This window comes from Equus quagga, chromosome 2 (assembly GCF_021613505.1).
Source record: "Equus quagga isolate Etosha38 chromosome 2, UCLA_HA_Equagga_1.0, whole genome shotgun sequence".
Taxonomy (NCBI): domain Eukaryota; kingdom Metazoa; phylum Chordata; class Mammalia; order Perissodactyla; family Equidae; genus Equus; species Equus quagga.
The window spans coordinates 64,165,370-64,191,729 of record NC_060268.1 but is presented as its reverse complement, the minus strand read 5'-3'; the positions used below and the strand labels follow the sequence as shown (position 1 = coordinate 64,191,729).

General features: G+C 45.2%; 1 protein-coding gene and 1 long non-coding RNA gene across 2 annotated transcripts in view; both read right to left on the bottom strand.

Annotated features, from left to right (window-relative positions):
• LOC124235145 (thrombospondin type-1 domain-containing protein 4-like) overlaps window positions 1–26,360 on the bottom strand; it is a 342,518-nt gene that overhangs the window by 122,472 nt on the left and 193,686 nt on the right. The window lies entirely within an intron of this gene.
• Window positions 4,768–8,392, bottom strand: LOC124235400 (uncharacterized). Its single transcript, XR_006887461.1, has 3 exons — window positions 7,904–8,392; window positions 6,684–6,818; window positions 4,768–5,470 (listed from the first exon to the last, which is right to left on the bottom strand). It is a non-coding gene; the product is annotated as an uncharacterized LOC124235400 (long non-coding RNA).

Sequence of the window (26,360 nt, the reverse complement as noted above, 5' to 3'; positions counted from 1 at the left end):
GTGATGTGAACAATGCAATGGAGGTTAGGAAAGAGTTTTGGGCATGTTGAGTCTGACATCCAAAGAGAAAGTCTTAAGCTTGAGCTCTGGGCTTCCTAGTACATCCTGGACAAGTACAAGGCCCTCAAGACTAATTGCCTGACTGATTCACAGCAGAAGAGAAGATGCAAAGGGAAGAACTGGAAGGTGAGAAAAGGAATTGACCATTTAGACTGATGATTATGTTAACTCATGTCAAATTACAATAAGTAACAAGGACTATACTCGCCATCACACAGCCAGCCAAACTATACAGTCATGCATCGCTTAACAACGGGCATACTGTCTGAGAAATGTGTCGTCAGACACTTCCGTCATTGTGCGAATATCACACAGTGTCCTTACACAAACCCAAATGGCATAGCCTACTAGACACCTAGGCTATATGGTACTAATCTTATGGGACCACTGTTGTATATCCGGTTCACTGTTGACAGAAATGTCCTTATGTGGCGCATGACTGTAGGAAAATGGATCCTTCCATCCAAACAGCTGACAGGCTATACAGAGGCAGGCTGTGTTGGAGAGGGACAAGAGAATTCATTTTTGCCAAGTTTCCACTGGGTGTCAAGCCCTGGGCTAAGTGTCTTCACATATATTCTCTCTTCATCTTCCTGACAATCTTATTAGTATTACACCCATTTTACACATAAGGAAACTAAGGCTCAGAGAATCAAAGCTAACTTGCACACAAGGCCACCAGATAGTAATTAAAGATGATGATGACAATGGCAATGATGCTAAGTAATATGAGTTGAGCCATAGCAGGCACTGTTCTAAGTACATTTTGTTCATTAATTCATTTAATCCTCACAGCAACCAGAGGTAAACACTATTTTTGCAGGCATTTCACAGATGGAGAAACTGAGGCACACTGAAGTTATGTCTTTACCCAAGGCCATGCCATTGATAAGTGGCTAAGCCAGGATATGAATTTTCTGAAATCTGGCCCAGACCTGAAGCTGTTGAAAGCCTCATGCTTGCTCTGTCCGTCCACAGGAAGGCTGCTTCTAAAGGGACACCCATCTGACGGGATTTCTGTTGGACAGCTGCCTGAAGGCCCATCTTATCACACTCCACAGTTAAAGCACAGTTACTAAATATTCCCTGGACTGATAATAAAGAGATCTCACTGTAAAGGCCACCCTGACCTGGGAACTCCCCCTTAAGCCCCCATAAAGAGAAGCCAGGAGCAGAATTTAAGGAACAGCTGAGAAGGAGGGGAGGGAAACTCTGACACATCATGAGGTGACCCAGACACCTTTGAGGACCTCCAGCCAAACGTGACTAAGCCCTTCAAAGCCCAGAGAAGGGGAAGGCTGGGACGGCCATGCAGTGGGCACTTGTCTGGAAGGGTGGGAGGAGCCAGCCAGGACCTGACAAAGGGGGTCCGGAGCCCCTTCCCTGGGAGGCCAGACCTCCTCCAGTTCTCATTTCCACACTCTTAACAGACGGCAGAGCCACCTCTTAGAACCTGGCCCAAGTTTGGGAGGAATCACAGCACTAGGCCAAAATGAGTGCTTTTTTTTCCCCCTCTTCAAATCAGTAAGGCAATTGGTAGTATGAGGGGGAACAGGAAAAACCTCAAAACAGATTATTTTACAAAATAACATAACTCAATTATTTTCAGACGGCAGAAAGGGAAAATCCATTTCTCGCCACATTTAATTTTCTCACTCTCTTTCCTTTATCCTTCCCAAATCTGCGTCCCTGCATCTGGAATGTGATCCTGATGTGCACTCCCCATCCTCTGCCAGAAAGGACTCCAGTTGCTGGATTCCGCCAAGACACTTAATCCAGCTCCCGCCCATATTAAAACTGCAAGCGGGAGAGCCAGGAGGGGAGAGGGAGCAAGGGCGTGGGGCCCTGCACAGCCTCGATGCCTCAAATACTTTCTCAAAACCTGGCAGCCGTCCCCACTGCTCTTGGCTGCACAGCCCACACCCTCTCGGAGAAGCCGGCCTGCCGGGTGTCCCACTGGGTCGACTTGCTGAAATACACACTGAAGAGTGTCAGCTCCCACTCAGGCCAGGAGCAGTAGCCAAGGAAACAACCCCCCCACACACCCCAACAGAGCCATCTTGGTGATGCAACACCAGAGTGGGGATGGCAACACCATTGTCACTGCAGCACCCTTGTCACAGCAACACAGATGTCTCACATGCAGCAGACACCAAATCAAAGGACAGCAAGCAGTGAGCCAGGTAGGATGGGAGGTAGGAAGGCAGGAAGAGAGGACATTCTTTTGCTTTCTCTCCACCTGCTGGGTAACAACGAACAGGAGCATGCCAGAAATAAGGATCCTTAGCCCAGATGCCACAAGACACAAACGGAGGAGCTACCTTATCCTGTCCACCTACTAAGCGCTGGGAGCACTGACATGGATTTGCACTCCTTGCCCCAAATCCACAAGGAAAATGTCATCTTTCACAATGGTGAGGTGGAGAAGCAGAGGCTGAGCTGGGTGGCCACAGTCCCTCTCTGGGTCCCCTGGACCACACCCGACTGCCTCCTTGCACACTGTCCCTTGGTATCTTTGGGTGTATGGTGCTGCTAATGTCCTGGGAGCAAAACTCCCCTTAGAGAAGGAGCTGTGAGGGCAGTTCCAGGCCTGTCAGTGCTGGAATAGTTAAGGCCTAAGAGAGAGCTGTGGGCTCCAGCAGGTAGATGAACCACACTAAGGGAACAGGGCACCCCTCACGAGTGTTGAGAACCATGGTCACTTCAGTCCCAGCTTCCTTATCCAAGAAGAGTTAGTATCCCTGCTAAAATCTCCCTTCCTCCCTATGTTCTTCCCTTCCCTCCACCCTCCCTCCCTCTCTCTCACATTCCGTCTTTCCCTTTCTTTCCTTTCCTCCACTTGCTGTTCATTCATTCAACACATTTTCATTAAGCACCAACTATGCACCAAGTATTTTTTCTAGGTTCTGGGGACACAGCAAGGAATGAGGCCAATAGGTCTCCACTCTCACCAAGTTATATCTATTGAGGGGAGGGGGGCGACAGTCAACAACAATGCCCCATACCCCTGCTGACTGTAATAAGTGATGGACAGAACAGGAACAGGGGGACCAGACGGGGAGTGACTGCGTGGCCACTTCGGTCTGGGTGCTCACAGAAGGTCTTTGGGCCCCAGAAGCAACTATCTGAGGAGAGTAGTCATCAGCCTCATTGGAAGAAGAAACTAATTAGAAAGTTCCAGAGAAGAAACTAATTAGAACTAACTGGAAGAATCTGAATTAGAACACTCGGGAAAGAGTTACTCTAAGACTCGTTTTTGCTGAGGAAGATTTGCCCTGAGCTCACATCCATGGCAATCTTCCTCTATTTTTTAGTATGTGGGCCACCAGCACAGCATGGCCACTAACAGAGCAGTGTAGGTCCGCGCCTGGGAACTGAACCTGGGTTGCCAAAGTGGAGCACGCTGAACTTAACCACTAGGCCACCAGGGCTGGCCCTCTAAGACCCTTTTTTGACATGTGAAGAAAATACTACTTCCTGCCTTGACCCAGGGTCCTGCTGATGGGAACTCCGTCAAGCAACAGCATCCTCTTTGGGCCCTGCCATGAACTCAGCTCCCTGAAGCACAGGGCTGGCTGCCCAAGAGCATGGTCCCAGCTGAGCAAGGGCTGGGTCAGCAGCCCAGGGCAGTCCTCTTCGCCGTGTGATCCGTCCTCTTCTCCCAGGGTACCACCGAACAATATATAATCTAGGAATACTTGGGCTATTGGCCCATACTTGCCACAAAAAGAAGAAACAAATCTGTGGGCAGATAGGGCAAGAAACTGAGAGACATTCATTTAGAGCCTCTTTTTTTGAGTGTACACACAGACACACACGCGAGAAAGACGCAAACTTCAAAGTAGCTAGAGGAAAGCATGTCTTGCTCAGAAAGTCATCAGGTTTGGAAGCCAATTTCAAATAAAGAAGAGCTCCTTGGTGAGCTGGGTGTAAGGCGGCCAGGATTAACTCACCTTATGCATTAAGCTCATTGTATCAGTCTTTTATTGCTTGTGGTTTTGCTCCAGGAAAACCTTTATTTGAAACATTACTTGATCTACAGCACAGTGAAAGCTCCATAAAAAGGACTCCCACCCCAAACAAGGTTATGTACATGAAATAATTCTAGCACAGGGCCTAGCTCATGGTTGTGCATTCAGCAAATGTTATTTTTGTTTTACAGAACATTTGTAATGCTTCCATGCTAAAACAACAGGATTCCCTGGGAGGAAAAAATCCTCAGATGAAACACATTTATCCATCCACCAAACATGGGTATAGGCACCATGCAGGCTCAGGAATCGCAGGGAAGGACAAGAGGACTGTGAAGTTTACGAGGGAACATCCTGTAAGATGAAGAGCTCTAAAGTGCAACTAGAGTTTTGTAAGTGAGAGGCATTTATTGACTGCCACTCCCACCCCCATCTCGACTGGACAGTGATGTAGGATTCATTTTAGACTGGGGAAACTTTACAGATAATCTAGTCTCTATCCCTTAGGCCTGGAGAGATTGCACGGCCTGCTCAAGGCCACACAGTGGACCCACATGTTCTCTGGTGGGCTTATCCAATGCCTGTTAGCAAATGCAGCAGTAGAAATTATGTCATTGCCTAAAGTTTCTAAAGGTGAGATCTCATGAACCAAGTTCCATGGCATCAACAGCTTTGCCTGTTACACAATAGGCATTCAGAAGATTTATGTTGAATTAATAAAGGAGGAGTCTTTAACTAGTTCATCAAATGCTTCCTGAGCATTTATTTTATTTTATTTACAATAAAAATCCAAAGGTACCTTCCTGTCCTCATCTAAGTGGATTAGTCTGATGGCTCCCTGCTTGACGTCATCCCCTCCCTCGGCTTCCGGACAGTCTTCCCTTCTGGTTTCTCTCCTGGCTCCTTGGCCTCTCCTTCTCAGTCTCCTTCATTGGCCCCCTTTTCTCAAAAACCCCTTGGATTCTGATGCTCCCCAGCGTTCCTGTCTCAGCTCGTTCCCTTCTCAATCACCTGGCAATTCATCTGCTTTCTTTATTACACGTGTATGAATCTCATTCTCTGTTCCCATATTACTTTCCACGTTCACAAGGGAGGGAACTAAAGCTGAAGTCACACAAACAGCAAATGGCAGAGGCAGGATTTGAATCCAGGTCTGTCTGATTCTCAAGTCCATGCCTCCAGTGCAAGGAAGCTGGGATTTTATCATCCAGGCCCTGAAGAAGTAGTGGGGACAGTACATTCCATAGTGGCTCCTATTATGGTGGGGACCAACAGATCCTTTTTAGAATTATATAAAAGAACAGACTTTCTCTGTAGAAGCCCACATACAAATGTATTAGCAGAGAAAATGTTTTTATACAATTTAAAGGGTTTCCTGGATCCCCTTGAAGCTCATCCATTACTCCATCTGTCAGGGACCTCAAATTGAAGAATTTATCCTGTAAAGACACAGAGAACATCTTTGAAGTCCTTAAATCAAACCACAGTTGATGTGTTCTTTCTCATCTGCTCTGACTTGCCTCTAGTAAGCACACTGAAAACTGCAGCACACATGGATGGTCTTACGATCATATTAAATGCTTCCTAATAAAAAACTGGACACTTGATTTTTATTAACAAGGCTTATTCATTAGAAAAAATTGCACTAGGCCCAAAACAGTCAAAGATGTTGTGTCACACGAAGATTTTATTTTCTTCATCCTTCACTGCTCCTCTAGATACAACATTCCTGGATGAAAATAGAGAAACAGTGCTTCTGTTTCATGTATCATGTGTCTATGGATATCAGAAGGGTCTGATGGAGATGCTATGATCACTAAATGAGGGACCAAGTAGAGAGTGCTTAGCAAAGTGTCTGGTACATGAGATGGTGTTGAACGAATATGAGTCGTTGCCTGCAAGGTCCTTGGAAGCTGGTTCCAGTGTGCCTTCATAGCCTCATGTCCTGACCCTCCTACCTATTCATCCTCTAGATAAGCCACACAAAGCAGCACTTCCCAGAGCTTTCAGGCTTCTGGGCCTTCACTCATGCTGTTTCCTCCTCCTTGAATGCCCTTCCACAATGTGTCCATATGGAAAATTCCATCAAGATCCAGCTTAAATTTAAGCTTTGCATTACCCGTCCCTGAACCAAACTCTGGTTGGAATTCATTTTCCTTTCGTTGGAGTTCATAAAGCAGTGTGGATAAACCTCTGTCATAGCACGTATGATATTGCGTTAGAGTTATTCACTTCCTTTCCCTGGTATTTCGGAGCCCCTGAGGACAGGACCCATGTCTTTAACATTTGTATCCTTAGCAGACCACAGAGGATCTCAATAAATATTCTTTGAAAGAACTCAACTACACTAGCAAATTCTCTCAAATTCTAAGTCCCAGGATGTCTAGAAGCTTTAGTAAAGTTCAAGTATGTTCCAATTTACCTGGTTTTTAAAGACCCATACCTTTCAACCCCATTCATAACATACCCAGCAGACGCGGTAATGCCTGCCATTTGGTTATGGGGCCATGACTGTGTGAAACATTCTGTAATTTATCTCCATATGAAGTTGTTGCCAAGGGAATGAAACCTGTCTGCTTCTCAGAAAGAATGGCTGGCAACTATCAGGGTTTTGGATAAACTCAGGCCACGTGTCTTCAGCCAGAAGTTTACCTTGTGGACCGATCATCAAACTTTAATCTGGCTGAGGACTGTGTGTAATAGGAACAGCAACACCAGAGGTGACGATCCTGGAAGCTTCTGTCTTCCCAAATGAACATTCAACATGTTCCTGGTTGGGAAAGGATGCTAAAAAAAATGGACAAGAAAGTACCAACTCTGTTCGAATCACAAACCTGCCAAAAATAAACAGACATTGTAATCTTTTCTTTTGTTTAATTAATGGGCCCACTTTGGAAGCCAAAGAGGAAAGATTTGAGAAGTACAGGGTTGCCATGATTCTTCCAAAGGAGCTCTTATCGGCTAGCTGCACAAATGTATTAAGAAGTTTTAAAAAGAACCAGGGCTGGCAAACTGTGGGTGGAAAAGCCTAGTGAGAGAAAGTAGTAGGTTTCCTAAATGCAGACCAGAGTTGGCAAGTTAGCATTATTTGGTAATTGACTTCTGAACCAATACGGCCCCTGGAAGGGAGTAGGGAGACAGAAGCAGAAGCAGGGATCAAGCTGAGAGACACACTGCAGAAAGGAAACTGGTTTCCATGTTGTTTCCAGTCCAAACTAGCCACAGAGAAAACCATCACCAGCCCAGGAGAGGGACCAGGCGAATGCCATCTCCACCCTCTGGTAAGAGTCTAGATTAAAACACTGGAAATAGCTGTGGCCAAGAGCTTGTAGCCTCGGCACAGGTAATGAGAGCAAGAGCACATGTAAGAAGCATTGAGATATTATTCTGAGGTTATATAAAGGTTTCGTTTTTGTGCAGGGAGGAATTTAAGAGCAGACGGCTGGGAGAAGCAAGATTGGAAGTCTCAGGATACCCATAAGCAGGGAGAAAACACGATATTTAGAGGGTAAAAGCAATCAACAAAAGCCATATAGTTTAAGGGCCTACTGTACACGGCTGTTTTACTTACCTATACTTTTCCTGAAGAAGGGACTTTTTTTTCATAATAATGACATATATATAGCGTGTTACAGTGGGAAACACAGAAAGCTCAGCTCTGCACCAGGTAGAGACGGGCCCCACCCCTCACTAGCTGAGTCTGGGCCTCACTCTCCAGAAGACATGCTTGGCCAGAGGAGCTCTCAAAGCCTCTTGCAGTGCTCACGTTCCGTGATGGATTTACCATGCAACATTTCATTGTGATGCACGGCCGTTCTCCTACACAGTACACATGGACCTCTAGTACTCCCTGGTGCTTCCCAACCACTCACCTGATACCCCAAAACCACAGCTGGCCTTGGAAAGCATTTCTCAAACAGAGGTAATTGGTACCCCAGCGGTGCTCAAAGCAAAGCTGTTCCAACTGCAGCTGTTGACAGACTTGTCTGATTATGCTCCTTGAAGACAGGGACCCAAGTGGCCTCACATACCAGATCAGCTTAAAGGTTTTATTACCTCCTCCCAGAGGTGTTTCTTGGAAGAATTAACAACAGGCCTACTGCAATGAAAAGGGCAGAAGTACAGTCACATGCTCTGTACAACTATGCACTTACAAGGAGGGGATTCCCCAAATCTGGGAGTGGCACACCCTTGTCACCAACTCTGTTCTGTTTTCCATTTGCCCCTCCCCCAAGGCCTCAGCTTACCTCCTCTGCTCTCCTCCCTGCCTTCCTCCTAGTCTTCCAGGGACATTTCAAGGTTGGTGGCCGTTCTTTCTAGTTGAATGTTTTTGGAACTAAAGAAATTCAGCTTCAGAGATGTGTAAAGGACTATGCTGGGAGACTTTTATTTTAAGAGATGAAGAGGAAAAATAAAAATTCAAGTCACAAAATGCTCACTTTAGAAGTAACAGCACCTTGGCTCCTTATATGACAGAGACCCAGAGGGCAGGTCAATTAACCAGGCAGTGGCATCCCCAGGGCCCAGGGGACTCAGGGCTCCTGATTCCCAGGAAGGGGCTCGTTTCTGTTCCATACTCTGCTGGGCAGGGAAGGACTGTCTGAATCCTAGGGCATGCTTGGCTCCCACCAAGAACGCACGCCTCAAAGTGAAGGTGCCAAAAAGAAACATTAAACAGACACCGATATCCCCTCATGTTGTATACGGGAAAGCATAACTTCGGGATATTTTTAGTGAGTCAATGCAGTCAAACTCAGGGACAAAAACAGAGTTCAGCTCAAAATAATGAAGCTCATGTGAATGTACCCCATCTTGTTTTTGGCATCACAATTCACTTTTTTTCTTTTTTGGTACTTTGCAGTTTGTATCATTATAAGACTGGAAATTTATCACACCACCTGGGCAAGGATACACTATAAATGTGCTAGAATAAAATATAGACAGAGATTTAATTATCATGCTACTCATGCTTTTTAAATAACATGTGTCAGCACTTCCACAAACCAATTTGCATTACGTTAAAATTAATGGACTGTAAACCTTGGCTCCTGGTGAAACGGACCATACCCTTTCTTTCCCTCCTGCTCTAACCTCCTTCCTGAGACCAGCTGTGTATCAGCTCCCCCTGGCTGGGCCCACGTTGAACTCCCCCTCAGTTACAAAGCTCCTGTAGCCTCTAAGAATAAGGATCCCTATCCTACTTCAAATACAAATATATGCACACACAGTCTCACCCCATTTGTCCAAAACATGTGAAAGCAAAACGAAACAAAAATCTGACCCTGTGGTTCATCTCTCAGCAATCTTTCTCTTTTCATGGTAGTCCTTGACCAATGCTGGGTCCTCGACCTTGACTTTTACCTGGGAGAGTGCCACTGAGTGAAGAAAAGATGGGGATGCTCCCTCCCAGAGGTGAGTGGGTCAGAGAAAATACAGGATTGTCAAGGCTGAGATCATGTGCTCTGGAGTTAGGGGTCACTGACAGGTGCTAGGAGGACACGGAAGTGATGAGAGCAGCTAGCAGCCACATCTTCAAGAAGTTTGTCAATGGAGGGAAGTGGGGAGATGGAAAAGTATCTGGAGAAGTGAGCAAGTTCATGTCACTGCTGTTTTCTAGTAGTGGAAACATGCATGTCTGAATGAAGAAGAAAAGAACTGAGCGAAAGAGGGGTCAATACTAAAGAGAGAAACAACTAAGAAAGGGAAGCATTTTGGGGTGCTTTTCTGGGCTGGGCATTTCTATATCCAATTTATCCCTTGTACACACGATATCTAATTTAATCCCCATACATCAGAGTAGCCTCATTCTAAGTTAAAACACCAAAGTTCAGAGAAGTTAAACAATTTGTCTGTGATCTTACTGCTAAGAAGAACTGACAGGGGATTTGAACCCAGGTTAGTCTGCCTCCTATGTCCCGGTGTCCCCACCACTCCACGCTGCAAAGCCCTGGGGGATGAGATGGATTTAAGGACATAGGGAGGAAGGATGACTCAGAAAAAGAGAATGTATGTGTGAAACCCAGAAGGGATAGCTATAGAGATTGCAATACAAGATGTGACTGTAAAGGAAAGTGACCTTCATAACAAAATGGTGCGAACCTGCCTATCCAGCTAAGAGCACTGCTGCCTTATAGAGGGGCTCATCCTGGAGACTTGGTGCTTATTTCAAAGATGCTACTTTCACTCAAAACGTCAATATGACTCCTCGTTCAAACAGTTACAGAACACGTGGCACATTCCTTTAAATAGCTTGGTGGTTAACAGGTATTCATTCTTTGGAACCAAATCTGGAATAAAAGTTATATTGGGAAGTGTAAATTTTAATAAAAGGTTAAAATAGCCATTACAATTAGATGAGACTATGTCTTCTATGGCTCTCCCTGGCTCTGAACCAAGCAAGAGCTATCCTCAGAGCTGTTTTCTTGGGTAGTGGTATCACCAGAGTAGAGACTCTCAAAGCATCTCTTCGAGTCCTTTATCACTTCGTGTGTTGAACAACACTCATCTGGATATCTAGTTTTGGTGAGCAGGTGTTCTAAATGAAGACAAAAGAAAAACAGAGGGGAGTGTTGACATTTCTGAGATTCAGCATCTCAGATATCCAGGACCTGCTGGTGTGGTCCTCAGACCGGCAACATCAGCACCCACTGGGGCTCATTAAAATGCAGAATCTCATGCCTATTCCAGACCTACTGAATCAGAATGTCTGTGTTTTCACAACATTCCCATGTGGTTCTGCTGCATATAAAAGTTTGAGAAGCACTGGTCTGGAGGAGCAGGCCCTGTGCCAAGGGTTGGGTGCTGAGGAACTGACAAGACAACCTGGAATCGAGGTTCCCAGGAACGACCTACATAAGCAAGCTTTTCAAAACCTCAGACAAGCAGAAGTTAGCTTACTCTCATTTTATAACTATTGCAACTAGTATAAGTCCAAGAGTTTCCAAGACAGTCTCAGTTTCAAATATTTGGATCCATTTGCGGACCACATATCCTGGTTGGTCTGGTGCAATGGGAATGGACTGAGGTGTGTTGTGAATAAGTACTCAGGGGTGAGATTAGTGAAGCTGTTACCATGAGGGTATGGAGACAGGCTAGCTAGCATGAAAGACTGCCAAGTATTTGAATGGCCCACTAATCATCTGACAATGAAAAATTAAGGTGAAGTCAGGATGAAGGGCAGTCAGGGAAAGATCAATGTCAAAATAGAAGGAAAAAAGGGTGTTTACGCAGAATATACCAGAGCTGTGCAACAGAACTTTCTGCAATAATGGAAATGTTCTATATCTACACTGTCTAATTTGGTAGTCACCAGCCACATGTGGCTATTGAGCACTTAAAATATAGCTAGTCCAACTGAGAAGCTGAATTTTAAATTTCATTTAGTTTCAATTAATTTAAAGTTAAAGAGCTACATGTGACTACTGGTTACTGTATTGGTCAGCACAGGTACATACAAACACCAGCAGGATCCCCATCAAGGGAAGGGTCATTGATAGGACACTAAAGGTACCAGTCAAGTAAGGCAGGAACGTTTGAAAGAGTAGATTTAGACATATAGAAAATGGAGGTCCTGATAAAGTCAAACACTTTGCCTTTAAAAGTGTGTATTCAGGGCATCAAGCAAGGGAGATGTCCATTTGATGGTGGCCCAGAGCAAGATGCCACCCCAGTGAGAGGGTGATCTGGCACTGAGCAGACATCTACATTGGGCAGGGGTAATGGTGGCAACACGGACTGATTACATGCAGGGTGACTGAGCAAATATATAAAGAATTATGGAAGTCAGATTTTTCGCCATCAGAGAAGAGAGCTATAAATATGGAAAGAGAGAAAACAAGAATGAACTTTATGATGTTGGGTTGGAACTTGAGATATAAGTGTGAACTCACAATTTTCAATATATATAGATGAATACAGAAATTAATATAGATGTACATATGTGTGTATATTGCCTAGTTCTGTCCACTGTGAGGCCTAGGAGCAGCAACATCCCAATAGCAATAGGCATATCTACCTTTCAGATCTTGGCTTCTAAATACCATTCTCCACTAAAATGAACCAGGTCACCTTAGAAAAATGGCTGATTCCAGGACTGGGACTGGAAAAGTATAATACAAGCTTGGAACATTTTGCTGTGCCAGAAAGTGAGGAGTGCTCAAAGAATGATGGAGGCATGTCAAAAAAGATACAGGAGCCAGGTTGAAAGGGCTCCCACTGGCCAAACTGGGACAATTTGAGCCTCAAAATAAGGAGTGATAGTAACAGATCATAAGCCACTGAGTAAAAGAGAAATCCATGTGTCCATACTGAGAGAAATAAAGGACTGAATAAAGGAACAAATGGACAGCACGCACCACCACCACCTGTTAGGATACAGTAAGAACACACCACCCCTTCTGTGATTTTCCTGCCAAAAGTGCATAACGTGAATCTAATCATGAGGAACATCAGACAAACACAAATCGCAGGCCAGTCTACATAACAAAAGGCTTAAACTCTTCAAAACTGGGAAGGTCATGAAAGTCAAGGAAAGACGGAGAAATTGTTCCAGATGGGAGGAAACCAAAGAGATAAGACAACCAAACACAACACGTGATTTTGACCTAGATACTTTTTCTATAAGGACATCCTTGGGAGAACTGGTGAAACCTGAATGATGTTGGAGAACCAGATGGCAGTAACGTACCAACGCGAATTTCCCAATTTTGATGGCTTCATTGTGGTCACGTAGGAGAATGTCTTTGTTTAAAGGAAATGCAGTATTTGGGGGTGACAACGCATCACACTGGCAACTTACTCTCAAATAGTTCAGGAAAAAAAAAGGAATTCTTTGTCCAGGGTTTGCAACTTTTCTATAAGTTTGAGACTGTTTCAACGTAAAAAATTTTTAAAAAATTTAACTGTTTATCTATTTCTTGACAATGCACTTTAAGGGGAAGTCTTTAGGGACATCTCAGAAAGACGGTCTTCTTCTCTGGCAAAAAGAGAGAACAGTGTGAGGGAAACCTCTTCCCTTCCACCTGACACAGACATTTTTGTGTTAAAGTTAATTCCTGGAGCTGTGGCAACCATCTTGCAAATAGGGGAAAGCCACTAAAAACTCAGAGAGGCCATCCCAGAGACTGGCATTGTTGAGCTGCTAAAGTAAAAAGCCCTCAAACTGGCAACCTCCAGATTTCTTGTTATGTGTGATTTACTATCAAATCCAAATCATTTAAGTAAAAAACACCCCCGCAACTAGGCAGCGCTGGCTCTCCTGTTTGGAGAAAAGAGTCAGAGTTCAGCACTCTCTGCTACTACAGGCTGCTCAGGTATCTTTGGTACCAATGCAGGAATGGCCCCTTTATTTCAGCTTCCCTTCCATCATCTCCTCTGGACCAAGACTGGATTTGCTGACGCTTGAAATGCCCTTCATATTGGCAGGCTGCTAAGGCACACGCCTCCTTACTCAAAGTCAGTCCCTCCCTTCATCACACATATACAGACACACAGACAGATGCACACACAGAAAACTGCATACTGAAACAGAATAGAAGACTACCTTACAGAAACAAGAAATCACATACATAATTATAGCCAATGTCACAGACTCTGGCTAGACTAAGAAAAGATCAAGGATAAAGACAAGGAAACCTGAAAGTAGTTTTCTTTTCGACTTGAAGTCTCATGATCTCCCGCTGGAATATTTCGCCAGTGTAACTTGCACCCTTCTTTCTACACTTCTCTCTCACGACCATGTACATGCTCAGAATTCTTGGCTTACTTTCCTGCCATCACACCTCAAGGGCATCTTCCACCTCAGCAGCTCTCAAAGGTTGGACCTGAGAAAGACTTAGATGTTAATACACCATTTTCAAATCCTTCCCATAGCCCTGAAGATTCCGGTAAGCAAAGGCCACGTTTGTCAAGTGGATCTCATACATATGAACAGAGAACACACACAGGCAAGCACAAGAGATCTTTTTGACTGCTCGTGACACCACCTGGTATTTCCATGGCTTTTTCTGAGTATGAAAATAATACCCCTACCCTAAGCCCAGAAAAACTTTCACACAACTTACTATTTTTCCTAAATTATCATGTCTGGCAAGAAACAACTAAAGATGAGCTTACAGCACAGTCCTAGGTGTCAAGGAGGACACAAAGGATAAAGGATGTGAGGTTTTTCTTGAGCAGAATTCAGCTAGCACCCTGCCTGTGTGCCTGGTAAGGTAGCTCACATGTTTTTGGAGAGGCTGCCAATGTTGCTCCATAAGCTAGGAGTAGAGGGTTGAATGGTGCCCTTTACCTCAAAATATGTCCAAGTCAGGGCCGGCCCCATGGTGCAGTGGTTAAGTTCACATGTTCCGCTTCGGTGGCCTGGGGTTTGCAGGTTTGGATCCTGGGTGCAGACCTACGCACTGCTTGTCAAGCCATGCTGTGGCAGGTGTCCCACATAAAATAGAGGAAGATGGGCACAGAAGTTAGCTCAGGGCCAGTCTTCCTCAGCAAAAAGAGGAGGATCGGCAGCAGACATTAGCTCAGGGCTAATCTTCCTCAAAAAAAATTTAAAAGATTAAAAAAAAATATGTCCAAGTCATAACCCTGGAACTTGTGAATGTGATCTTATTTGGAAAAAGGGTCATTGCAGATGAAATTAAGTTAAGGATCCCAAGATGATATCATCCTGGATATAGGGTGACCCTAAATCCAAGGACAAGGGTCCTTATAAGAGAAAGGCAGAGGGAGATTAGAGTGACAGAGACACACAGAGAAGAAGGCCACGTGAAGACAGAGGCAGACATTGGAATGATGTGTCTACAAGTCAAGGAAAGCCAAGGATTATCGGCAGCTGCCAGAAGCTAGGAGAGTGGCACGGAATGATTCTCCTTCGGAGGCTCCAGAAGGAACCAACCCTGCCGACATCTTGATTTCAGATTTCTGCCCTCTGAAATGGTGGAAGAATAAATTTCTATTGTTTTCAGCCACCAGCTTTGTGGTCATTTGTTATAACGACACTAGGAAACTAACATAGTGGGCAAGGCAGGTCATTTAAAGGTAGGCTTTGTTTATGCAGAGAAGAAACAATTTTCTCTCCTAGTTATGATAACACAAGACCAGGCGGCACAAAGAGTGAAATGAAACCTTTAGGGTATGGCAAAAGCTACTTCTCTGAAGATCGTTTTGTATGCAGAACTAGACAGTGAGAGGAAGGGAGTAGAGAGCCTCAAACACCTTCGGAGACTCAACATCTGCCTCTCTCTGATGGTCTGGGTGGGCCTCACATCAAGGGCCCCAGAGGGGAATTCACCATGAGGAAAGGCGCATCTGGTTGGTGTCCTGGGCCCCCCACCCAGTGACGTTGGGTGGGAAGGGCTGCTCCAGGCACTGCTTATGGCTGAGGATGGGTTCCCTTCCAACACAGCCACCTGGCACACTGCTCATGTTTCCAGAAAAAGGGGCAAGGATGTGAGAATCAGACAAAGAGGCTACAACCGTAGAGCATACTCAGCGGCCACTCTGCAGCCCTGCAGGGTCTGTCCCTGCCACAGTATCCTAGGCCAGGGGCAGAAGGAAACACAGGCAGGCAGGTGAGGGAATCTAGAGAGCGGAAGATATTGAACTGCGTGGAGATCTGTAAAACAGGAGGTCAGAGAAGGGAGACACGTGTGCTGAGATTGCACCTCCTTGTCCCAGTCCGTCCTCTCACTCAGTGTTCTCCAGAGTGTCTGCAGGGAGAGGGCCAGAGGCCCAAGCCCAGGACAATGCCCCCACTTCTTTACTCGATTCATCACGTACACCATGAACATTTTACACTTCCCATAACAGTCTGTATAACACAAACAGCCTCTCCATTCCAACTTCCCAAAGTATACTTTAAAACCTCAACAGTTATGTTATTTTTAAACTCCAGAAAGAAAATGGAATTTAGTAGATGTTATTAAATAACATCTACTGTCCCACTTTTATAAAAAAGCACTTCAGACAGACAGGCAATTGACATATCGGTTTTTCCATCAGGATGTCCATCAATCAACCCACTCATCCATCTTTCTCTGTGTGTGTGTGAGATACATATATATATATATCAGAAATGTCTGGCATTATGTTTACCTACTATTATCAAGAATTAATTCTCAGTGGTAAGATTTGGAGTAATTTTCTACTTTCATCTTGGTTCTCATCTGGATTGCTTGAATTCTTTACCCTGGGCACATGCTACTATTAGGAAAAACATTAAGGCATTAAGGTCATTATTCCAAAAGGAACATAAAAGTCTCTAAGTGGAAATAGAAAGAAAGAAAGAAGGAAAGGAAAAAGGAGAGAGGCTAGAAAAGGGAAGAGAAGAAAGCAACGAAACAGGAGAGAGAGGGGATGACACATACTGGAAGGCAACAGTGAGGTGGTTATCTGCACACCCACCTCAGGAACCTGGGCCCCGGTGTAGGTGTAGGCACTCCATCCCATTTCACAAGTGAACTCCCAGGAAACCTTATGGAGGCTCATTAAGGCCCAAATACCAGCCACTTGTCTTACAAAAGAAAGCCTGGGAAGTGGGAGGCCGCCACGGCCAAGGCCACCCACAAGATGGGCAGTGAGCTTCCAGTGTGTCATGGAATGGGCCACATGTCATGGTTTCTCTAGCTCATCTCCTTGAGGATTTGGTTTGAGAGGCCAGGACCTTTCAGCTACGGAGTGGGTGACATTTTAGACTCTCTGGTTCAAGCACCCACTCAGAGTTCCAGGACTTCTACCACATCTTGGACTTTAAAGTGACTTTCAACAAGTCACTTAACCTCTCTGAGGCTCAGGTTCCTTATCTGTGAAATGGGGATATGAGACCATCCTAGCCAGGTGCTCAACCCAACGTGTACAGCAACAGGCAGGTCCCGCTGCCCTTCCTCGGCGAGCACAGAGCCCTGCCACAGACTCACAAGACAAAGCAAATCGGTACACACCTACTGACTATGTGCTCAACTCCAAAGCTGTAATGGAGCCTGGGAATTCAGAGCAACATCACCATAATTAAGACTCACTGAGCAATTATGTACTTTGCATATGTTTCCCACTTAACCTTCCTAACACCCCTAGGAGGCGGATTCTTTAATCATTCTCATTTCATCAGTTAGGAAATTGAGGCACAGGGAAGTTAAGAACTTGCCTCAAGTTAGGAAGCTTGCAAATGGTAGTGCTGCGATTTTAATTTAGGCAACTCATCTCTTAAACACTATACCCTATGCCTACTCTCTAATAAATAATATATGGCTCTCATGTTTAATGAGGTTATATTTTTAGATAGGGACAAGGCACATAAACAAATATAAAATAATGCCCTGTGATCAGTTTAACAGGACACATGTGCAAAGGACAGAAGTGACCCAGGGGGGAAATAATCAAATATCTGAGAAGGTCAGGGAAGATGTTCTAAGAGCAATTAAACTCGATCTGTGTTTTGAAGGATGAATGGGAGTTTTTCTGGGCTAAAAAATAAAGAAATCAGAGGGAGGCCCAGGCAGAAGCAGTAGTTTGGATAGGCAGAGGGAAATAAAGGGCCAGAAACAGAAAGAACACTGAAAAAGTTTAATGGAGACAAAACACAGTAAGAATGCTACACACTACGAAGAGAAAGCCACCATGCACAGAAGGAGTGATACTTTGAGGGCTGAAAACAAGGCCGACAAAACGATGTGGGATAAGGTCAGTTCAAGATGGCCTGGGAAGAGCCAAGCCCACAGAGACGGCCTGAGGCAGCAGCAACACATAGCGTGACCACCCTGAAAGAGCTTAGGTCTCATCCTATAAACACCAGCCAGCAGGTTCCTATAGTTCCATTCCCATAGGAACAAAGGTGACCCCGAGGATAGACAGCCTTTTACTGGTAGCCCTGGAACCCTGACCCTGGTTTCCGGACAACGGCCAGACTCTGGCCTCATTTCTGGCCACATCAAACTGGAGACTTCAGTCTTTGCCAGGCCCACTGCTGGTTTGAGTTGGAGGGTCTTTTCTATTTTGTTCTATTTCCCCCTTCTCTTACCTCCCACCAAATATCTGTTACTGTAAGAGGCTGGTTATGGGTGCCTTTTCCTTCTAATAATCCCAGTTTTTGGTCACAGATTGATCAAACCCAAACAACAGAACTTGCTCAAAAACAAAAAGCTAAACTCCAGCCCTACTGTGCCGAATGAGCGTGTGTTTGTAACACCTCAGTCAATGGCCTCCTAACTTCCCTGCCTTTCTCTAAAGACACCATAAAAGGAGAAATCAGAGCCGAAAGAACCTCACTGTGGAGCAGACCAGCATCTTAATTTATAGCAGTCCACATACTCTTGGCGTTACCTCACAGCCTGATTCTAGGTTCCTCACGTGAGTATAAACTGGGACAACATGAAACGCCCTGATAAGTACAGCTGGTTTAGACACAGGTCCAAAGAAAATTGATCATGCGACTGTAAGCACATTCTTTGCTTTTGGATTCTCCTGTGCGACTGCAGAGAGCTCGGAAAGGTCAAGCAGGAAGGGAGGGAGCCATCATCACCTAGGGAATCCTGACATTTCAAGGATGCCGAGATTGCGGGATTGGCTCCAAGTCGCTCAGCTGAAGAGGGAAACTAAGGATTCAAAGCTCGAACTTCTGATTCTTCAATGTTAAAAACCATACTTTGAGCCTAGTTCTTAGGGAAATAAAGTGATAGCATTTGGGAGGGAGGTGCAGTTTAACAACAGCATAGGGAAGGGACTGTGGACACTGGACAGTAGCCTTTGTGTGGCACTGCTGGGTGTTTTACACACATAGTTCTGGTAATCCTCATAATCCTTCAAAGAGGTCATCAGCATCACCAACTTATTTATACTTTGTATATACTTGGTATATAGATATACATTCATACACCAATATACTTTATAATTATATACTCCAATGTATTTATATTATAGGGAAGGACCTGAGGTTGAGAAGAGGCTCAGAAACTTGACCACAGTCAATTAGTGAATGAGAGTCCAGCTCAGAACTCAGTTTGACCTTCAAACGGGCCATTCTGCCTACATCACACTGCATTCAGGAGTCACTTTACTAACCTGCAACCCTTCCAGGAATGTCTCCCAGGTGTCCCAACTCCTCTGCCAGGCCCATTCTGGGCACCCAAAGGCCTCCTCGTGTGTGCACACAGAGCCTTATCTTCCAGCCCGGCTGGGGCCTGTCTTGCCCAGGACCCTTCTGAGGACCTCCATGGCTGAACAGACTTGCTGAGTGGATGGCCTGCCCCGGCAGAGTGTCCAAGGGCTCTCTTGCCCCATCCCTGGCTGGGAAACCCTTTAGCTATTCATCAGGCCAGACCAGTTTATCCAGTTCCAATTTAGGACAACGTTTTACATGTTAACTAGTTGATTCTTGTAGGGTTTGGCTCACAAGGCAAGTATTTGTGGTTTTTCTCCTGGGGTGACAGTCACTGAATAAACAGGGCCAAGCCATCCAGGGCCAGGTTTCCTCCCAGTGACCTTGGGCTCAGTGGCTCCTTGCTCCTAGCTCCACCAAGGCCCATGGGGCCTGGCTCTACTCAGGTCTATCTGGATCCTCTGGCAGCCAGCAGTTCTCTGGGCCTCCATGCTGGGTCCACAGTCCATCCTACCTCTGGCCAGGCTACTGTAGTCACTATCACCTCTCACAGTCCTCTCTCAGGTTGGGAAATGGCTGCTTAGCTTTTTTAGCAGTTCTTAGGGGTGAAACTAGAGAGGCAATTTAGTGCTGCACCCAGTCGAGCCACATCCATATCCACAAACATCCTCTGCCTAGCTCAGAACCAGGGTGGTCATCATAACGCTTCTCCTTCCTCCCCTCTTCTCCCTCCCCACCAAAACAGAAACATGTGTGCACACACACACTGAATTGTCCTAAGGTCTAGAAGGGACCCTCAGCAAATGGTGCCCATGCAAATAATGCCCTTTGCTTCCCTAAGGCATACACTCAAATGTGACCAAAGTCACCTCCAACTGACCTTAACAAATAGCGTTTTCCCATGATGAAAGTGTGAAAGTCTTGCTCATTTAGACAGGTTTGTGTGCCATTTTTAGAATTTTGCCTGCTTCCTACAGAAAAATTAGATTGGGGTCAAATCTTTCTGTTGCTTCAGAAACTGTATCTGAATTATCCAAAAGAGAAAATGAGTTATGAATTTAAAAAAATATTTTGAGGAACAGAAATGATGAAATGTTAAAGTAGGGTTTTGAAAGCATGTGTTACAGAAACTTCATATTTTATGCCTTTTAAAAAAAGTCTAATTCCATGAGAGCTATTGTTTCTCTGCACATCTGGTTCTTCAAAACAGACTGAGACATGGTTGAATGTGGAATACAATTAATGTCCGGTGGTAACACCAAATGTTCCAAGTACTGATCTTCAACTTTAAGAAAAACAATCATACCCAAACGACCAATTTATTTTTTTCCTTAAATGTTAAAAGGACAAAAAATAAAATTCCTTGCTTTTGGGGCCAGCCTGGGGGTATAGAGGCTGGGTTTGCGTGCTCTGCTTTGGTGGCCTGGGGTTGGTGGGTTCGGATCCTGGGCATGGACCTATGCACCACTCCTCAAGCCATGCTGTGGCAGCATCCCATGTACAAAATAGAGGAAGACTGGCATAGATCTTAGCTCAGCAACAGTCTTCCTCAAGCAAAAAGAGGAAGATTGGCAACAGATGTTAGCTCAGGGCCAATCCTCAAGAAAAAAATTCCTTGCTTTAAAGATTGCTAATTAGAAATTTCAACTTTTCAGTAACTTGAATCTGAATTTCTTTTATGGCTAAATGGAAACTGAATTGCAGATTTAACAAAATATTACATACTTGTAATAAGGGGTATTAATACATTTAATAGATACCACTTATTTCTATGCATCATTAGACCCTCACCACTCAGACCAAGGCTGTAAACTTATTGTTACACTAAAAGTTGAAAAACAACTGCCCTAAATCACTTAACTGACTAAATAGATTCTAGAAGCTTGAGCACGTGGGAGAGAGAGACAATGTGTATGCATGTCTCACACATATTGGAGGTATGGCAGCCATCACTTTATTTTCCCTCCCTAATGGATTACAATTGAAAGGCCATCCACTGAGGTGATTTCTCCCCAATTGGAGAATTTTTTTTTTATTGATTGTGCTTTGTTGTGGTCTAGCCCCTCAAGTTTGGCCTTCCACATCATTGCTCTATAACCCACACCACACCCTTCTAGAAGAAGAATGATCTCAAGTGGGAAACAATCTTCAGCATCTGTTGGGAGTTTGAGTTCGTGGGTTTATTTTACATATCCTAATTCTGCAGGAAACTCCCTACAGATGTGGAGGAGCCCTCAATCACTGACCTCTTGTTAAAAGACAAACAGCCAGAAACCAGAAACAGGACCGGGAAGATAAGTAGCTCTTCAGGTCTCAGATGCTTGCCAGAATGGCAACATCTTCAGAAACGAGCCTCACGCTCATCTTCACTGAGAAGGTCAGACCTTGAAGTTCCTTTGTTTAATTACAGATGGTAAAAGCATGGCACACATGCCCTCCCACCCCTCTCCTACACCCATGACAGACATCACTAATCAATCACTATATCCTTGTCCTCTGAGCCTGAAATAAGTCCCAGAATTCTTCTCAAAAAGGAGTCCAGCCAGACTCCATAGCACCAGATTAAATCTATTTGCCATCCTGGGAGTCCAGGTTCTAAGGTATGTGGATTATACAAAAATCCTCATGGGATGGGGGGAGGGAGGGTACTTCATTCAAGTCTAAACAGAATAGGAAGTTCTGTTTCATTGAAGTACAATCTCCCAACCCAACAACACTGATTTAAGCAAAGAGCCATCAATTAAAAGAAGATGCTGGTGCTGATGAGTGTCCATATTTATTGAATACGAGCTGTGTGCCAAGCACTGCTCTAAGTACCTCATATGCATTGTTTCATTTAATTAATAAAAGATGACTCTGACACTAACATGACCCAGGATCCAAGATTCATTTCTCAGATCCAATATGTTTCTCAGATGAGTGTAGCAAAAGTCACACAGGACAGCTGCATGCCAAGAGTGCTCTCACCCTCCCAGGACCTGAGCTCCATTAATTCTGCTCAAGAAGGAGGGCCTTTCTAAAATGCAGGGCAGCCCTGGCCCATCTGTTGCAGTCTGTCACTTAGCCACATTCTACTTCTGAATGTGCAGCTTCAAAAAGAAGCAGACTTTGTAACATATTCCGCCTTTGCCCCAGATGGACAGCACTTCTTCCATGAAGATATACGTTTCCCTTTCTCCATCTACCATTATCTGCCGACATTTCTGAGAGCTGTGAGGGCTACAAATCTACCCAGCAACAAATCCAGATGATGCCAAGGGCTTAATTTCAGAGAACTGGAGACAGGGAAGCTGTTGTGTTTCTTCTTCCAGGCTAGGGTCAGACCCTGACCTGCCGAGTCATTTGCCCTGAGGGGCCAGCATTTGGTCATAGACTTGGCCAATGCCAATCCCAGTGCTATTAGGCTCTCAGGAATTCTCCATGGATCCTGGGTGACAGCCTTGTACCAGCTGCCCCCACAGCTAGATTGTGAGAAAGTAACAAGAATGATGAAGAAAATAATAACAAAAATGAAAGCTACCAATTCTACTGCTTGTTTAGTAAGCACCCAGGAAAGGTGCCAAATGCTTCACATAGACTGTCAGGCTTAATGCCCAAACTCTTCTGTGACCAGCTAATTTAGAAAGGCTGCTCATGTTTATCTGTTGGAGAAAGGGTTCTAGAGAAATCATGTGTTGGTTTCAAAGCTAAGATTTTGAAGAAGTCCTTTAGCTCTGTTTCCCCCTTTGCAAAAAGGAGCGCATTCTCCTTGTTTTTCACATGTCATGAAGAAAAATGAACCACGTGAACATGCCTTGGATGATTTTGTGGAAAAGAGCTAACTAAGTTCACAGTTTATGACTGTTCTGGTGGTTGATATACTGCTCCAGCTTCCTGTTTGCTGGGATGTATCTTATCATACTGTCCTCCATAATGTGAATTCTAAATCTTAAAAACGGTCTTTCTTTAAACACTTTCATCAACTAAACTCTCAAATAAAATAGCAGGCTGGGAGGTTGTGAGTTTCTTAAGGGCAGAGGTTGCGTCTTACTCATTGCTGAGTTCCACATACTTGGCATAAAAGCGACAGGCGAGAAATGTTAGTTGAGGATAACGGATCAGACAGTGGGACAGGGAAGGAAGGAAAAAGCCACAACCTTGTGTAGCAGTATCACGTCAACTGAAGTCCACACGTTTGCAACAAGCATCTGCTAAACCCTGCAGGAGAGAGAGGTCTGTTTCTGCTTGGTACCACCTTATAAATCGGGTGTTGGATACAAATGTTACCTCTATTGAGAGGGAAATAGCATCAAGTAAAGTGTAAACCAAAGACTTACTATGTGTCTTCAGTCACAGCCACAACCCCTAGCACCCTTGGTCTGGCTGATTCTTGAGAAAATAAAAATGCCCACACTGATGCCATGGGAATGTCCTCTAATATCACTGCCCTTTTGCATTGTACCAGTTGCCAGCCACTCAAATCCACATTTTTCCTGTCCAAAACTGTAGATGCCAGAATGACAAGGCTCCTGGCCAAAAAAAAAACCAAGGCTCAGCCTAATTAGAGCATGTTGAGGGTGAGAAAGCTCAAGTCTAAGAGGCCCACACATCAGAAATGGGAAACTAAAACGGGCAGCTGTTTCTTGCCATCTTGATGGGCAATTCACCACTTCCACAACACATTCATGGTTGCAAGCACAGTAACAAGGGGCTTTAGGTTGGCTGGGACCCACCCTACAGAACGCACACCTGATCTGAAAGCTGAGCCTTGGTATACTCCTCCCGACACCCACTCAGCCTGGAGATTCCAGAGGAAGGAAGCTCACGCTCTTGGGCTCTTGGGTTGAGGTGCTAATGCTTGCATTACACCCTGCCTCTTCAAGTAGAAAGCATGACGCACAGTGGCTCTCTCCACCATGACCTTGCAGCCAGCAAAGAGGGAAGATGTCCTTCTCACCGAAGTACCCCGTCTCCCCATAGGAGCACCACTGTTAGGGAGGTCTAATCGGGAGGAGTACTCAAATGGAGCCTGGGTGAGCTAGACTGGACACCAAGCTAACAGTTTACAGTCAGTGGATTCATCACTCGAATATTTACAGAGACTTCTGTGTACCAGGCACAATTCTGCATGTTGATTACACAGCACAGACAAAACAGACAGACACGGCTGCCCCTGGGGATAATGATGCTTACCTTAACCTACGACAGCCATTGGGTCATAAAATGTTAACATCACAAGACTTGAACTACGGTTCAAATCCAAGCATGCTGAGTTCTAACTTTGCAACCTCAGGCACCCAACTTCCCAGGGTTTGTGGCAAGGATTAAACTAAGGCAGTAATTTGAATGACCCTGAGCAGGGTCCTTTCCTCCCCACAGGCCTCCTGATGCCAAGCCTGGTGTTCTTCCCTCTATATTCTACAGTCAAGAATTTCCATACATATATGTACCCATGTACACATACACATCATCCTTAAAAGAGGACGTACTGTTCTGTACATCTTTGCTCTCTTATCCTTACAGCCAGCCACCCTACAGTGTAGGTATCTGTGTTGCCCATGAAAATGAAGGTCCTCTGCAAACCTCCAACTACAAGGAGCATAACTAACCAAGGGCCCTAGTTGCCAGGCTCTGAAATTCATCATTGCAGCAGCATTGGCACTGAGCTGAGCTCCCCGGGGCAGTGGCTGCTCCAGAAGTGGTACTGAGGCAAGTCTGTTCCTAGGAGACATGGACTCCTCTGATAGCTGACTCTGACTCCAGGGCTCCCTGATATGGCCTTGCTGAACCCTCTTTGGAAATCTAGGACCCTTCCCCGCAACCTTCCCTCCCTCTCTCCTTCAGTTGAGAACAGACCTGCATTGCTGTCTAACCGTTCTCCCAGCCTACTCATTTCCCCTAATAAACTCTTGAACATTTAATCCTGTCTTGGTGCCTGCTTCTTGCAAGACCCTGACAAACAGAATCTTATTATCTTTGTATTTCAGATGGCAAGGCTGAAGTTCAAGGGACAAGTAACGAGCCCAGTGTCACACAGGGCATGAGAAAAGAGCTGGGATTAGATATCAGCTATTTGTGAATCCAAATGCCACAGATGCCATCCACCCCTCCACAAAGAGCCCCAGAGATGGGCCCTGTGGGGTTTTCTGTGCAGCTGTACACCTTTCCCCAGGTCCCACGACTGATTAGCAGCAGGCCAAGACCAAAGCCTCGGTTTTCAGCACGTAAATCTGGGATTCCTCCTCTCGCCCCGCCATGCTCCAGAGCCAGACTGCGTCAGAGCCATCCCAGCTCCAGTGAGCCTCTGCGGCTCACCCCGCCCCATGGTGCCTGTGGAGCCACAGCAGGTTTTTGCATTTAGTAAGTGTGTTTGGAGACAATCATTTCATAAAAGTTAATCCACTCTGAGATGGAGCCAGCTGAGACTGATAACTCCAAGTCTCCCCAAATGCAGAGTTCAGATGCAAAGCCACATTTCTTCCCAGTGATCTAGCCGCCTGAGACCCGACTGTCTTCAGATGAAACCAAGTGTTCATGTGTCCACATCCAAATTTTCTTGGCCTGTCCCACTCTGAGATTTCAGAGCTGCTTCCCCAATGCCAGGAGGAGCCTGAGGAAGGACAGCCACCCCTCCATCACCGTCACAGGCCAAACACCTAGGTGGCTGGGGGAGACGCCCAAACACCACCTCAGGAAAACTAATCAACACTGTCTAAATGACTGTAGCAGAAAACTGGAAGGGGAGACAAACAGCTTGCCGGCCAAAGGCCACTGAGAGAAGTGCAAGAGAAACGAGCTCAATTCTCTGTCTACGCCCCAGGAAAAACACAGGTGCAAGAGCAAATGAGCACGGCCTTCCTCCCCAGTCTCCAAGGCCAGGTCACAGTGACGCCCGGTCAACAGGCTAGTTGGTGTCTCTGCCATTCAAACCTCGGATATTTCATCTGATGTCTGTTTTATTTTAAGTTACCCACCGAACTAGTCTCTCTCTTAGTCTTGGCAGCCAACAGAGCAGTGGACCAGTGACAGCCGCAGCAGAGACAGAGAGAGAAAGTGAGAAAAAACGAGTGGGTATATAAAACAGTATTTTAGGTCAGAAGGAACACACTGCAGGACCGCTCTCTTCAACCGGACCCTGGAAGAACTGAGTGGGCAGGAAAGAAAGGGCTAACACTTATTGAGGGCTTTACTGTGTGCCAGGCACTGTGCTAACTGATTTACATGCCTTCTGTCATCTGATCCTCACAGTAACTCTAGAA